Here is a 14,242-nt window from a genome sequence, read left to right on the forward strand (position 1 = left end):
AGGTTATTCTTTTTTCTTTTTTTTTTTAGTTTAGGTTATTCTTAAGAAACACTAATATAATTTGTGAACCACAATCAAGTTCATTCTTTTCTTTTTCAATATTTAACAATAAACACATTTGACTACATGTGATTGCTGCATTTTAATGAAAAATAATAATCTGCATTAGACAATTAATTTTATCAGAGAGGAGAGCTCTAATAATAAAGACATTTGTGTAACAAGGCAAGTAGGTGGCACAGTGGTTAGGGTGCTGGGTTTGGAGTCAGGAAAACTCATCTTCCTGAGTTCAAATTCAGTCTCAGACACTTCCTAGCTGTGTGACCCTAGACAAGTCATTTAGTGCTGTTTGCCTCAGTTCCTCATCTTTAAAATGAGCTGAAGAAGGAAAAAGCAAGCCACCAGGGTATCTGCCACAAAAACCCAAGTGGGGTCATAAAGAGTCAGACACAACTGAAACTACGGAACAAATAAAGGTTTGCACTATGCAACTGCTTATTCCCTTCCCTCTCCTGAACAGATGATTTCTAAGCTCCCTTCCATCTCTTAATCTATGATTTAAAGTTCAAATAATTTCCCAGGAATATTAAAAGTGACATGTAAATGGGAATTCTGAATTCTTGCCTATCTTCAGTAATTTCTGATAATGTCTGATAAAGATTACAGTGATACAGTAGAACAAAGTCTCCACCTCTAATTAAGATGGTGCCACTGAGTGACCCTCACACTGCCTACCTCCTGTGCTATAGCTATACTTTATCTAGAAAATGGAGAAACTCTCAGATGCCAGTCATGGTCAAATTTTTATTTATTTATTTTTAAATTTATTTATTTATTTTGAATATTTTTCCATGGTTACATGATTCATGTTCTTTCCCTCCCTCTTCCCTCTCCCCTCCCAGAGCTGACAAGCAATTCCACTGAGCTATACATGTATCATTGTTCAAAACCTATTTTCATATTATTCATATTTGCAGTCTAGTGATCTTTTAACATCAAAACCCCAATCATATCCCCATCGAACCATGTGCTCAATCATTTTTTTTTTCTGGATTCTGTCCCCACAGTTCTTTCTCTGGATATAGATAGCATTCTTTCTCATAAATTCTTCTGGATTGTCCTGGGTCATTGCATTGCTGCTAGTAGAAAACTCCATTACAGTTGATTGTGCCACAATGCATCAGTCTCTGTTCTCCTGGTTCTGCTCCTTTCTCTCTGTATCAATTCCTGGAGGTCGTTCAAGTTAACGTGGAATTCCCCCAGTTCATCATTCCTATAAGCACAGTAGTATTCCATCACCATCAGATACCATAATTTGTTTAACCATTCCCCAAACGATGGACACCCCTTCATTTTCCAATTTTTTGCCACTACAAAGAGCATGGCTATAAATATTTTTGTACAAGTCTTTTTTCCTATTATCTCTTTGGGGTACAAATCCAGCAGTAGTATGACTGGGCATACAGTCAAAGGGCAGACAGTCTTTTAAAGCCCTTTGAGCATAATTTCAAATTGCCCTCCAGAATGGTTGGACCAATTCATAACTCTACCAGCAGTGTATTAGCGTCCTTTCACTTTTTGCTACATCCCCTCCAAAATTTATTACTTTCCTTTGCTGCCCTATTGGCCAGTCTGCTAGGTGTGTGGTGGTACTTCAGCATTGTTTTTATTTGCATTCCTCTAATAAGAAGGGATTTAGAACACTTCTTGTGCTTATTGGTAGTTTTGATTTCTTTATCTGAAAATTGCCTATTAATATCCCTTGACCATTTGTTGATTGGGGCATGGCTTGAATTTTTGTAAATTTTACTTAGTTCCTTATATATTTGGGAAATTAAACTTTTGTCAGAGCTTTGTTATAAATTTTTTTCCCATTTTGTTGCTTTCCTAATTTTGGTTGCATTGGTTTTGTTTGCTTAAACCCTTTTTATTTTGATATAATCAAAGTCATTCATTTTACATTTTGTAATGTTCTCTATCTCTTGCTTGGTTTTAAATTCCTTCCTTTTATGGGTGTATTTTTAAAATTTCAAATCCTTCCTTAAGAGGACCAATTCACAGAGTACTAATGTCTTGAAGAAAGTGTGAATTAAATTTAACTGAGATAATTGCAGTCTCACTCACTCCTTCCATAGTCATCAAAGTATGGTCGCAGGACAAAAGTTAGGATGACTGCCAGTAAGGCACAGGATGAGTGAATGATCCTGGCCTCTGATGTCTAACTAAGCTTCAACTGCCTTCATGGCTATTGGAACAAATTGTTCTCATCTGTCCATTCTGTCAGGAGAAGTCTTCACATGCTTAGAGTAGACACCCTCCTAAGTTATTGACAGGTTTGAATTTCAAACTGATTTTCAGTAGGAAAGACATGTGAAGAAGATCATCACTGAGGCTAATGAAAAGATATAATAATCAGGAAACTGGTCAAAGGAAATAAAAAGGAGAAATATGTGGTTTATAAGTGACCTTTCCTACAAAAAGAGCCTCCAAAATTTAGAAAATCTTCTTAAATCCCACAAACAAATTATTGGTCTTGTGATTTTCTGGGTTGAATTATTTTGGTTTTGAGCAAAAGGGTAAAAAAAAAATCTGTGTTTTTAACCTGTTTGCATTTCCTTGAAACAATAGTATTCTTACAGATCATTTAACCCAATTCCCATGTTTTTACAGAGCCTAGAAAGATTAAATGACTTATCTAATGTCCTAGAGATAGTAAATACTAGGACTGGAAGTTAAGCCTATCAAAATTTTTACTCTTAAGTCCTTTCATTTTCCCATGTCTACTTTTCTTTCCCTTTATTGGGGGCAGGGAAATTACTTAAAGAATGATTAGATAGAAGAGTTTCAAAAGTCCATAATCTATCAGAAGACCTTTTCTGTTTAGCTCTGAGAGAGCCTGGAACTAGAAATAATACACATTCATATATGTTGCCAGAATGACTAACTTGGTCAAATCCCCAAATATGAATGTTTTGAAGGGGGAAGAAATTCTGGGATTACTAGGAAGAAACATCCTTTGGGGCATAGGGAATTAGACTGAGAATTCAACAGAGAGTTATAGAATTATTAAATGTAGGTGTCACTGGATCTTTGCTGGGTCATTTTCCCTCATGCTCACTTTTGATGCTCTCTAACCTCATCCTATTTCTAAATTTATATATTTTTTTTTTCTGGAAAAAAGAGTCACTAGGAGAAAAAATGAACACAAATTTGATTGACTATTGACAGAGAATGGGAGTGGGGAAAGGAATGGATACTAGAAATAGGGTTCCCACAATAGTGGTAGTTTGGGATTATGGGGGTAAAAGGGGAGGGAGAGATGCTGGCAAAAAGTCCTAAGGGTTACCAGTTCACTGAATCCAGGGAACCAATTTGGCTCTGGAACCAAAATCATTAGTTATTAAAGTTACCTAGATAGAGTACCTACCTATATACTTATATAGTTCCTTAGTGTGAATTTTAGATTTACTCCACCCTGCTTAGTCTAACAAAACAGGAATGTCTACACCCCTACTTAAGGATTAAGTGTTGAGAAGGATGGCCTATGATAGACATATGCTAGCAAATGACAAATCAGAAACAACTGACAGACCCCCTGGGCTGTCCTAAGTCAAGCTTAAGCTACCATTGGTACATGTGAGATGCAGGAAGTGTTGTAAAAACGGTCTATATTTCGCGCCACTTCCTTTCTCTGGTTTCTCTTTTCATGGAGAGGTGAGTCTGGCTCTTTTGGGCAGAGAGGTCTTGACATCTTGGTGTGGCTGCAGCTATTGTCCGGCTTTGGCAGTGAGCATCCTTAATACAATACTGGGAGAAGCTTAGTAGTTCAGGTGAGGCGTCTTCACTGAGCTCTCTCAGAGTTTAGACTGATTCCTTTTTCCTTTTCCTTCCAAAACACTATCCTCTTAGTAAGCCTCTAATCTTCTGAGGAGGCCTTGTGGTGGAGGTCTTTGAACTCCCCCTGGCATAGCCTAGGCTGGAGAAATCCTATACCCTTTTCCCTCTCTCTTCTTCTTAATTCCTTCCCTCTATATTAATTAAACTACCCCCAAAATTCCAAACTGACTTGAGTATTTTTATTTGGGATTTGAATTAAATTCCTGGTGACCAATTAAATTTATATTTAGTCTCAACCCTAAATTTATCCTTACACTAGAGCAGTGGTTTTCAAAATGAGAGCCAGTGCCTGACCCCAAGAAATATGAGATCAATTGAACAGAGGGAAAGAAGTCAATTCTTCCCATTTTCTTGTGATAGTCAATAATGGAGTCTGTCTCCAATAAAACTACCCCTACATTTATCCCCCCAAACATTCCCTCCCTCAGCTATGAAATCTTCCAGCCTCTCCCCTACTGAGGGGACATTGGTCTTTCTCTGAACAGTTAAAACTAACTGCTACCTGGGGACTGAAATAATAGGATACACTGAGGTGTATGGGATACCTCAGTTCCCCTCAGTGAAGTAAGGCCGATGGGCCTTACCTACTGGGACCAGTATGCAAACCAGGTCTCCAAGCAGTTGTTGGCATAAAAGGTAAAAGATTTATTAATAAAACAAAAGAGTAGGAAGGGAGGATTAAGGAATAAGGTTTCCCTAACCACTATGATGTCTTACTTCCCTCTCCCTCTACTTTATCCACATGGTGTCTTTGTTTTCTTTAGACTCCCTCAGCCCTTCCTCTCTCTGGCTAATTTCTCAAGCCCTCCCTACAACTACCTGACTCTATGAAATCCTCCCTGGTTGGTTTCTCAAGAGATAAAAGTTCTCCAAGATGAAACAGGGATGACTCTAGATTTTTGAGTCAACCTAGCTAGACCAGGCCCTGAGGTTGGCCTCTGGTCTCAACCAACAGCTGCCTGTTGACAATGAGGTTCTCTGTGCAATTTTGATATTACAGAAGATCTTCTAAGATGTCTTTCTTCTTGTGAGGAAAGGTACTCCCAAGAAAAGTCCAAAGGTTTCCCTTCTCTCACTGCTAGACTTGGTGTCCAGGATCAGCAAAGCATGGTTTCCTTCTCTCTCTTTTCAGCTCCATTGGTCAGTGCTCCTTCAAATCCTCCTTCCAGACTCTGAAATCTCCTCTCTCAGAGTTCCTAGCATTCAGACCAACCTCTGCAACCAACCTCTCACTCTACTTATTTTATTTCTATCCCTGTGATCTTTACCATTATAGGACCCACAAAACAGCTGTAGAGGTGCTATTGGGGAAATCCTACCTCATCCCAAATCAACTCCAGCACCTTCCTGCTCATCTTTGTGGCAGTGGGAGGTGCCCAGGGCAAGGTGGGCTCTATTTTCTAGGTCAGTGATCTATAAAGACCCCTAACTTTTCATTTGAGTAAGACAAAATGGTTCCATAGGATGATTGGACATAGATTAGCTGTGATTCCAATCTCAGATCTCATCACATTATCTTTTCCTTCAAACTCACCAATCTTCCAAATTTTTCCTTTTTCTAGTGAGGGCATGATTATCATTCTAGTCACTCAAGATCACACTCTCTTCTCTTACCTGTTCAATCAAGTGACAAATCTTATTTCTACCTCTATCTCTCTAGACCACCATCTCTAGACCATTTTATTATCCTTATCACCTCTTGCTTTAAGTATTGCAGTCACCTTCTAATTGGCCTCAAGACTCTCTATTCTAATCCATCCTCCACAACTGCCAAAGTAATTTTCTTTAAGTGTAGATAGGACCATGTCAATCTATTCCAAAAGCCTTAATGACTCTCTATTGACTCTAAGATGACATGACATGTTATCCCATCCTTTGAAATTTCCTATTTTTGTTTATGTATCTAAGTTAATATGCAAATATTGGTGGGCACATATTAAAAATATTTTTACTTGCAGATAGAGCAAAAAAAAAAAGCTCCTAGACCACTGACTTGGAGCTAGAGGTTTAAGAGGTCTAAAAGGTTTGGGGTGCTGGAATTAGTCAAAAGACCTAAGTTCAAATCCCATACCCTTAAGAGTTGTATGGTCTATAGCCCTCATTTTATTCTCATGGTCCTATAAAATGAGGAGGGTCAATTAGCTGCGTAATTTGTATAAATTCTTTCACTTCTCGGATCTCAGTTTCCTGAAAGAGCTAGACCAGATAGATGATCCTTAAAGTTTCTTTTAGCTCTAAATCTGTAATATGGATAATTTGTGGTAATTCCTCTTTGCCATAACTTTTATATTGGAAAACCTTCACCGGGAGGGTGGAGTTAAGCTACCAGCTGTGAAAGCAGGCGTTCAATCCTAGTTTTAAGCAACATTTGTTTACTGTCTCAGCATCCTCCCATAAAGCATGTTTGTGTTCTGTCAGTTCTACTAGCTTTAGCCCCCAGATTCCGAACGAATAATCAGCTTCAAGATCCCTTTAATTGCTGAGTAGAGGTCCTCGTTTACCTCCCGGCTGTTGGACTGAAGCTGACTGAAGTAGCTGGCCTCTGAGGTTGGGGGGGAAGCGAGAAGGCCACCCACCCTGCAGTTCCCCCCAAATCCTCCGGGGGCTGCAGACGGGCCTCTGCACCCCCGCCCTCCAGCTCTCGAACCGTCCTCAGATGACCCCAGGCCACTCAACTCTGCGAGCCCAGTGGGGGCGGAGGAACCGGGGTTACTTCTGGCCTCTGCCACGGGATGCAAAAGGAAGAAGACTTAGGGGAGGGCCGTCTAGGATCGGGGACCACCCTCTGAGGCTTCTTAGACTTGTACCGCTTGCAGGTACAAGGAACTCGCACAAACTCACGTCCCAAGCCTCCTAGCCTAGAATTTGCTCGCTGGGCTTGCCCCATACAGTTCAGTGCCAGGCTTTAGGAGCCTTCGGACTGGCTTCCTAAGGACGAGAACGGAACCAGGGGAGTGGGAGGTGGGATGGGGAAGGCAGCTCCCTTGCCTTACTTAGCGTTCTCTCGGGCCCCTCGGCCTGGCTTGGAGGCAGCCCCGGGGTGCGGCCCCTAGCTGGAAGGAGCGGGGGCGTGGAGCGGGACTGTGGCTAAAGTGACACCCAAACCCACTTCTTCCCAGTCTCTTTTCCTCTCCTCCCACGCGCTGCTGCGATCCGGGCTTGCCTGCGTGCTCGCCTGCCTATCTAGCTATCCGTTGGTCTGTCAATCTCTGTGTGTCTGCCTCTCCGTCCTGTGTGTGTCCGTCCGTCCCTCAGTCTACCTGTCTGCCTGCCCGTCAGTGTGTCGGTCCATCAGTCCTTCTTCGGGGCTCTCACTCTCCAGCAGCGCCTCGCGGTCTGTGCAGGCGGAGCCGCAGCTGGGAGGAACACGTCAGGAAGGAAACTGAAGCCGGCAGCCGCGGCCAGGAAAGAGGAAGACCCAGTTCTCTCTTCCACGCTGCGGGCCGCGCGGCCAGGCGGGAGCAGACAGAGGCGCACAGCTGGAGCCCGGGTAGGTACTCGCAGTGGGGGTCCTCTCTCGACTTTCCCCGAGCGCCCTGGACCACTCCAGCCACAACCACTCGAGGTCCTGCTGCTCCGGAGGCTGCCCAGAGCGCCCAGAACACGGCCCCACTCCAGAGTAGGAAAGAGCCGAGTGCGGGAAAAGCTGTTGGGGCCTCAGATGGCTACTTCCATCTCTAACTCTTGGGACAACTTGTACTCTCCTCCACCCCCTCCTCTTTTCTGTGTTCCACGGTTGCTTTCCCCCTCGCGCTCCTCTCTCCTTGGCCGGGATCTGAAGCCATAAAAAGCAATACCCTTCCAAGAGCCCCTGAAGTTTATTTCTCATTCGGGGAAATTTTAGAGAAACCCAATTAACGAGTTATGCGTCCAAGAAGCTTACTTCAGATTCTATCCAGTGTACAGATTCCTAACTGCCTTGGTGGCTAAAGATCGTTCATGTGGGCTGGAATTTTGGAAATGCTAAAGTATTGGGGGTGGAGGGTTGGAAAAGAATTTGCGGGGATAGATATGGAGGCAATCTCCTGAGAAAAGATTCAGTTGAACACCTGCAGGAGAACCAAAATGGGGGAAGGGCCTTTGCCAGACGGAAATTGAAATAGTGCGGTTCAGACCCAAAGAAATGTTTTAAACAGCGTTAGCGCAACTGCTCTTGAGTAACTTTAGAGTGCTATAATACTTAGCTTGATTTTTGTTTAGATACTTGTGTGCGCTTTAGGAGTGTTTCTATCAATTTCTTTTCCTGTCAATTTTGTTGTGGTGGTGTTCAAATGAGAATGAACTAGAAGGGAATATTGTCATCTAGGTGAGCCTTCTTGAAAGACCTTAGTACTTTTCCTGTTAATTTGATTAGCTGTGCTAAACTAGAAACAAAATTACATTCCAAAAGAAGAATCTATAAGGTGCAATTGAATGAGGCAGCTAGGTAGCTCTAGTCTAGTGGATAGAGAGCCAGGCTTGGAGACAGGAGGTCTGGGTTCAAATATGACTTCAGATGCATCCTAATTGTGCAACCCTGGGCAAGTCACTTAACCTCAATTGCCCAGCCCTTATTGCTCTTCTGCCTTGAGACCTATATTGATTCTAAAACAAGAGGTAAGAGTTTGTTTGTTTTTTTTAAACCCTTACCTTCCATCTTGGAATCAATACTGAGTATTGGCTCCAAGGCAGAAGAGTGGTAAGGGCTAGGCAATGGGGGTCAAGTGACTTGCCCAGGGTCACACAGCTGGGAAGTGTCTGAGGTCACATTTGAACCTAGGACCTCCAGTCTCTAGGCCTGGTTCTCAATCCACTGAGCCACCCAGCTGCCTCCAAGAGGTAAGAGTTTTGAAAAGAAAGAAACTAAATAGCTATAATGGTCATCATGAACAGTTTGTGAATTGAGGATGACATTCATATACATTATACATATATATATTTAAATGTATGTGTATTTTGTAAAAATGTACATATATTTGCAGATATACATATAGGTATGGATTCATACATATAAATAGATATGTAAAGCAGATGTTAAATATATTCAACGCTGTGTGTTTAGTCCTTTCTATGAATCCAGTTCTGATCTAAATTGTCTCTGACAAGTCTGAACAGTGCTTTAAGCTACATTAATACAATTCACAAAGAGGTTCCAGTCTAATGTCATCCCTCATTATCAGAAACCTCATCACCAGAGGAAGAAATCAATCAGCAACCATTTATTAAGTGCCTCCTATGTGCCAAGCACTATAAAAAGCACTGGGGATACTAATACAAGAGGGAGATGAAGAGTTTACATTTTCAGGTAGTTTTTTAGACTTGGGGAAGAGAAAAGTGTTAGGTTGGGGATGCTTCAGAATGTAAATTTCCTATCAGATTGCCGACCTAAGCAAGATATTTCTATTCTTTTTCCTTTCTTCTCCAATCAGATAATCATATTTATTAATCAACCTCCATGTGTCAGGCACTGTGCTAGAGATACAAATATAAAGACTGAAAGAATCCCTACTGGCTAAGAATGTACCTTCTAATGCAGGAGACAACATGTATATAGATGTACACAGAATAAACACAATGTAGTCAAATCGATTGTGGTTTGGGAGGAAGAACACTGTGGATGTTCAGTTAAGTTCAGAAGTCTTCATGTAAAAGGAGACACTTGAGCTGACTCTTAGAGGAAGAGAATTCTAAGGAGATCAGAGAAGTAAAACATTTCTGGTAGTGGAGCCAACCAGTACAAAGACCTATATATAGGAAATATAGTCCTGTATGTGGGGAACATAAGCTAGTTTGGCTGGATCAAAGAAGGCAAGAACGGGAGTAATGTATTAAGGTTTTGAAGCTATAAAAATTAAATGACTTTTATCTGTAGTCCTAGAGACAGTAGGGAACCATTGGGAGACAAACAGAGCTGTACTTAAAGAAAATCACTTTGGCAGAAGTGTAGAGGATGGATTGCAGTGAAGTTTAGTGAGGCTGTTGCAATAATTTGGTTTACTTTTTAAAAAATTTAATTACATGTAATAAATTTCCACACAAATTTCCCTAAGTTATATGATGGAATTTATATCTCCCTCCCTTCCTTCCCTTTCCCCTTCCCAGTGCTGGCAGGAAATTCTATCTGGGTTATCCTTGTATTATTGAGCAAAATATATGTCCATATTGTTCATTTTTGAGAGTAATCTTATAAAACCCAAAACTCCAAAATATAAGCCCAAATAAACAATTGAAAAATTATATGCTTTCATCTCTATCCTGACTCCACAGTTCTTTCTCTGGAGGTTGATAGCATTCTTTTTCATAAGTGCCTCAGAATTGTCCTGAATCTTTGTATTGTCAATAATAGTTAAGTCTATCACAGTTGGTCATTGTTGCAGTAATTTACGAGAGACTGATGGGAGCTTGAACCAAGGTGGCAGTTATGGGAATACAGAAAAGGAGTCAGTTTGGTGTTGAAGAGATAAATGAATGGCTAAAATTTGTCAACTAATTGGATTGTGGGGTGAGGAAGAGTGAGGAGTCAAGGATAATGCCAAGTCATGAACCTGGGAGAATTTAAAAGTAGTGTTGCTTTGAACAGAAATAAGAGAGTTTTGGGAAAAAGATAATGGGTTCAATTTTGGACATGAAGAGATTGAGGTGTCTCCTGGACATCTGGTTTGAAATGTTCAACAGGTAATTAATTGGTGATGAGTGGATTGAAATTCAGGTAAGAAAGCTGGAATATGTGTGTGTGTATGTACATGCCTATAATATGTATGTAAACATATATTTGTGAATCATCTTCATAAAGGTGATAATTAAACTCCAAAGAGGTGGCAGTCAATTAGTATTTATTAAGCATCTATTATGTAAGAGGAATAGGTGTGGGAATTTCAAGTACAAAAAGTGAAATGATCCTTACTCCCAATGAGCTTTATTCTAATACCAAGAGTAAAGAGAGCCTAGGACAGAACCCCAAACTCTCAAGATATTCTCTTCAGTGAAAATAACTTAGGCAACTTTCCCCAGCTTGTTTTCCCAAATGAATAGAACTCAAAGAACTCCAGGAATAAAGCCTGGATGGGGACTCTATAGCTGCCCATTGATTCCTTAAGTATTCCATCCATTGACCTAATACTGAAAGTAGTCAGTAAGCATTTGTTAAACACTTACTATGTGCCAGACACTGTACTAAGTGCTGCCTTGAGGATACAAAGAAAGACCAAAGGTAGTCTCTGATCTAACCAGTGCCTGGGCTAAAGAGCTTCTTACTTAAGAGCATTAGTTAATTGAGGGGTTACTGCTACTATATAGAATTGAGGGAAAAACTGAACACAAGAAAAAAAATATATATATACACATTTTTTTTAAACCCTTACATTCTATCCTAGAATCAATACTGTGTATCAGTTCTAAGGCAGAATAGTGGTAAGGGCTAGGCAATGGGGGTTAAGGGACTTGCCCAGGGTCACACAGCTGGGAAGTATTTGAGGCCAAATTTGAACCTAGGATCTCCCACCTCTAGGCCTGGCTCTCAATCTACTAAGCCACCCAGCTGCCTCCACAAGAATATTTTTTAAAGCACACATAATTGTATCCATGTAGCCTTTCAATAAGACATTTCTACTGCACCTGTATTAATTTCAAGTTGTCCATATTAAAATTTTAATGCTTTTTTAGAAAATCCTTTTCAAGATTAAAGGATCTTTTTCCCACGTGAATCTTAGGGTGTTAGCCTGATTTGTAGAGAAGTGAAATATTAAGCTGTCTTATGTCACACTCTCCATGGTTTATAAGCAGTAGATTTTGAGAAGAAATAGTCTGCTGTAACTCTCATTATTGGTAAGGGAATGTTTTCCTGCTTATCCCTGTTCACATGGCTAGAAGCTATCCATTGTATACAGGAAGAGCCATCCCTCTTTCTCTTCCTCCAACCCATCTTTTCTTCTCCAAATTTGTTCTCAAAGCCAACATGACAATAAAGGGAGACATTCAATAAAGAGCAAGTCCAGAACCAAAAATATTATAACCAAAATCACTGTAGAACATTTAATGAGCTTGATTGGAAGACTAGTATTTTCAAATGATATCTGGTGCGACAGAATTTAGGTTTTGGGATTTTCTGTGATAGGACTTGACCTGAAAATTCTTGATAAGGAGGTTAAGATCAGTGTTCTTATTCCTCAAACCATTCCTTTTTCCTAGTCCTCAGAATATTTTGGTTTGACGCGTGTCTTTGGTATCTATATTCACAGCTCGCCTTTCTATCTTCTCTGACTTTCTCATCAACAACTTTAAAGACTGCAGATTTCACTCTGTGTGAATGACTTCATCCAAGCACTTAATATTAACTAATCAAGTTCAAACAAACATAATTGCCATGAGCACTTTTAATTTAAAAATAAATAAGGTGATTTCCATTTGCTTATAATGTAAGAGTCAGTCTATAGTATTGGGGCTACTTTTCACAAAGGAAAAACAACCTGAATACTTCCAGTATGACTCTGTATCCCCAAATGTATGTTCTTTGGACAGGTAACCTATGATTAGACAGGAAAATTAGACAGGTAGGAGTGATATTGTGAAGGAAAGGAGAGGAGGGAGAATCAGAGTTAGGAAAGCATTTCCCATGAGATGTATTATATGGTATAAAAGTCTTAATGAAGCCTGAACATGAATCATCTCCTTGTCAAAGTTCTACTTTGAGGGGGTGGAACAAAATGCTTTTGAAACTTGCTTTGTTTCAGAAAACATGTTACCTTAGTTTCATCCAATCTACATGTGTCTAAAAAAAATTTAATGAATATTGCTGCTGAAACTGCTGATTCATGAAATATAAGTTATATAACATATTGTTCCTTCCAGAAATTATCCCCCACACACATACCTCACTTTCACATCCATCATTCTAAGTTGCTCATTTCTCCTTGACTTTTCTCTCCCAGATCATTCCTTCTTGTAAAGGACTTTATTTTTCTACATTTGACTCTTTTTAATATATAATATAGAAGATGAAGATAAATACCAAGTACAGGCAATGATGCACTTTTCACTCTAAAAAATAAATAGAAAATACCCTTGTTAGGTTTCTTTCTGTTTGTTTGTTTTTAAACCCTTACCTTCCATCTTAGAATCAATACTTTGTATTGGTTCTAAGGCAGAAGAGTAGAAAGGGCTAGGCCAGTGAGGGCAAACCTATGGCACAGATGCCAAAGATAGCACTTAAGAGTTCTTTTTTATGGGCATGTGGCCACCCTTCCCCCACTCACCAAGAGTTCATTACTAGAAAGGCAGAGGGATTTGGACAGAACTGTTCCCCTCCCCCTCTCCACATCACCTGATGACTTTTTTTTCACATCACCATCCCTCTGCCCAGCAGCCAAATGGGAGCACACAGGGGTAAGGTGGGTGGCTCAGAGGTGGCAGAGCTGGAGGGTAGCAGAGCTGAAGGGCAGCAGAGCACTTGGGCCACTCCTTTCCCCTTCTCTGTACTCACCAAGGACATTTTTTCATCTACCCAACAGCCCAATGGGAGTTCTTTTTTTAAGATTCACACTGCCCCCTGTTAGATTTCATTTTTAAGGAAGAAAATCTGGCTGTCAAATGTCAAAGCCTTCATCTGATGGGTTCAATGCAAAAATTCTTCCTTTCCTGCACACAGGGCTGAGCTCCAGTGAAAAAAGTAACTTCTAGGGGAATATAAAAAACATCTAGCATACTGCAATGGTATGAGACTCTGCAGAATTCCTCTATGCTATGCAAGTAGGGAAGTATTGTAAACAGGTATTTCTTTAATCTGTGTGGAAAAGTACATTGCCTGTAAACAATTAAAAAATGAAAAAAGTCTGTATAAATATAGAAAATGTGCAAATAGATTATCTCATCATCTTTATTGTTAATTTGATGGTTTTGAAGAAAATATATTTGAATTTCCGAGGAATTCATATTGAGAAAATCCATATGAAAGCCTGCATTGGTAGGAAGGGTACTGGATTTTAGTGTGAGAACTTTTGGATTCTAGCCTATGCTTCTTCTTTGACTATGGACAAATAGCTTAGTTTTTTTGAACCTCAGTTTCTTCATCAGTAAAATGTAAAGATGAAGCTAAGTAGACTTTCCATTTGCAGCTGCTAAGCAGTTGACTAGCCTACTTGACCTAGCCTGGTAGAAGTTGTCCAGAGGAAAAGTACCTACCTGCCTGGTTCATCCCAACAGCGGCTGCCCAGCAGCCTGCCCAATCCATCCCTGAAGCAGCCAAACCCAGTGCCAGAGATGCCTTCCCAGGCTAGCCCAGAAGTAGCTGGGCTTAGTGGGGAGCCAGTATACCAGCTAAGAAATCTTCTTGACCCAAACTGATGATCCTTCCAATGAGATGCCATGTCTA

General features: G+C 40.4%; 1 protein-coding gene and 1 long non-coding RNA gene across 3 annotated transcripts in view; one reads left to right on the forward strand and one right to left on the reverse strand.

Annotated features, from left to right (window-relative positions):
• Positions 1-792: 792 nt before the first annotated feature.
• LOC130458420 (uncharacterized) lies at positions 793-7,285 on the reverse strand. The gene is made up of 2 exons (XR_008917744.1): positions 7,158-7,285; positions 793-1,273 (listed from the first exon to the last, which is right to left on the reverse strand). It is a non-coding gene; the product is annotated as an uncharacterized LOC130458420 (long non-coding RNA).
• Positions 7,260-14,242, forward strand: part of SGK3 (serum/glucocorticoid regulated kinase family member 3) — a 151,125-nt gene continuing 144,142 nt past the window's right edge. For both annotated transcript variants that reach the window (XM_007487027.3, XM_056823995.1), the window contains exon 1: positions 7,260-7,387. The gene's annotated coding sequence lies outside the window, so the exon portion shown is untranslated. The remainder of the gene's footprint in view (positions 7,388-14,242) is intronic.

Source organism: Monodelphis domestica, chromosome 3 (genome assembly GCF_027887165.1).
Source record: "Monodelphis domestica isolate mMonDom1 chromosome 3, mMonDom1.pri, whole genome shotgun sequence".
Lineage (NCBI taxonomy): Eukaryota > Metazoa > Chordata > Mammalia > Didelphimorphia > Didelphidae > Monodelphis > Monodelphis domestica.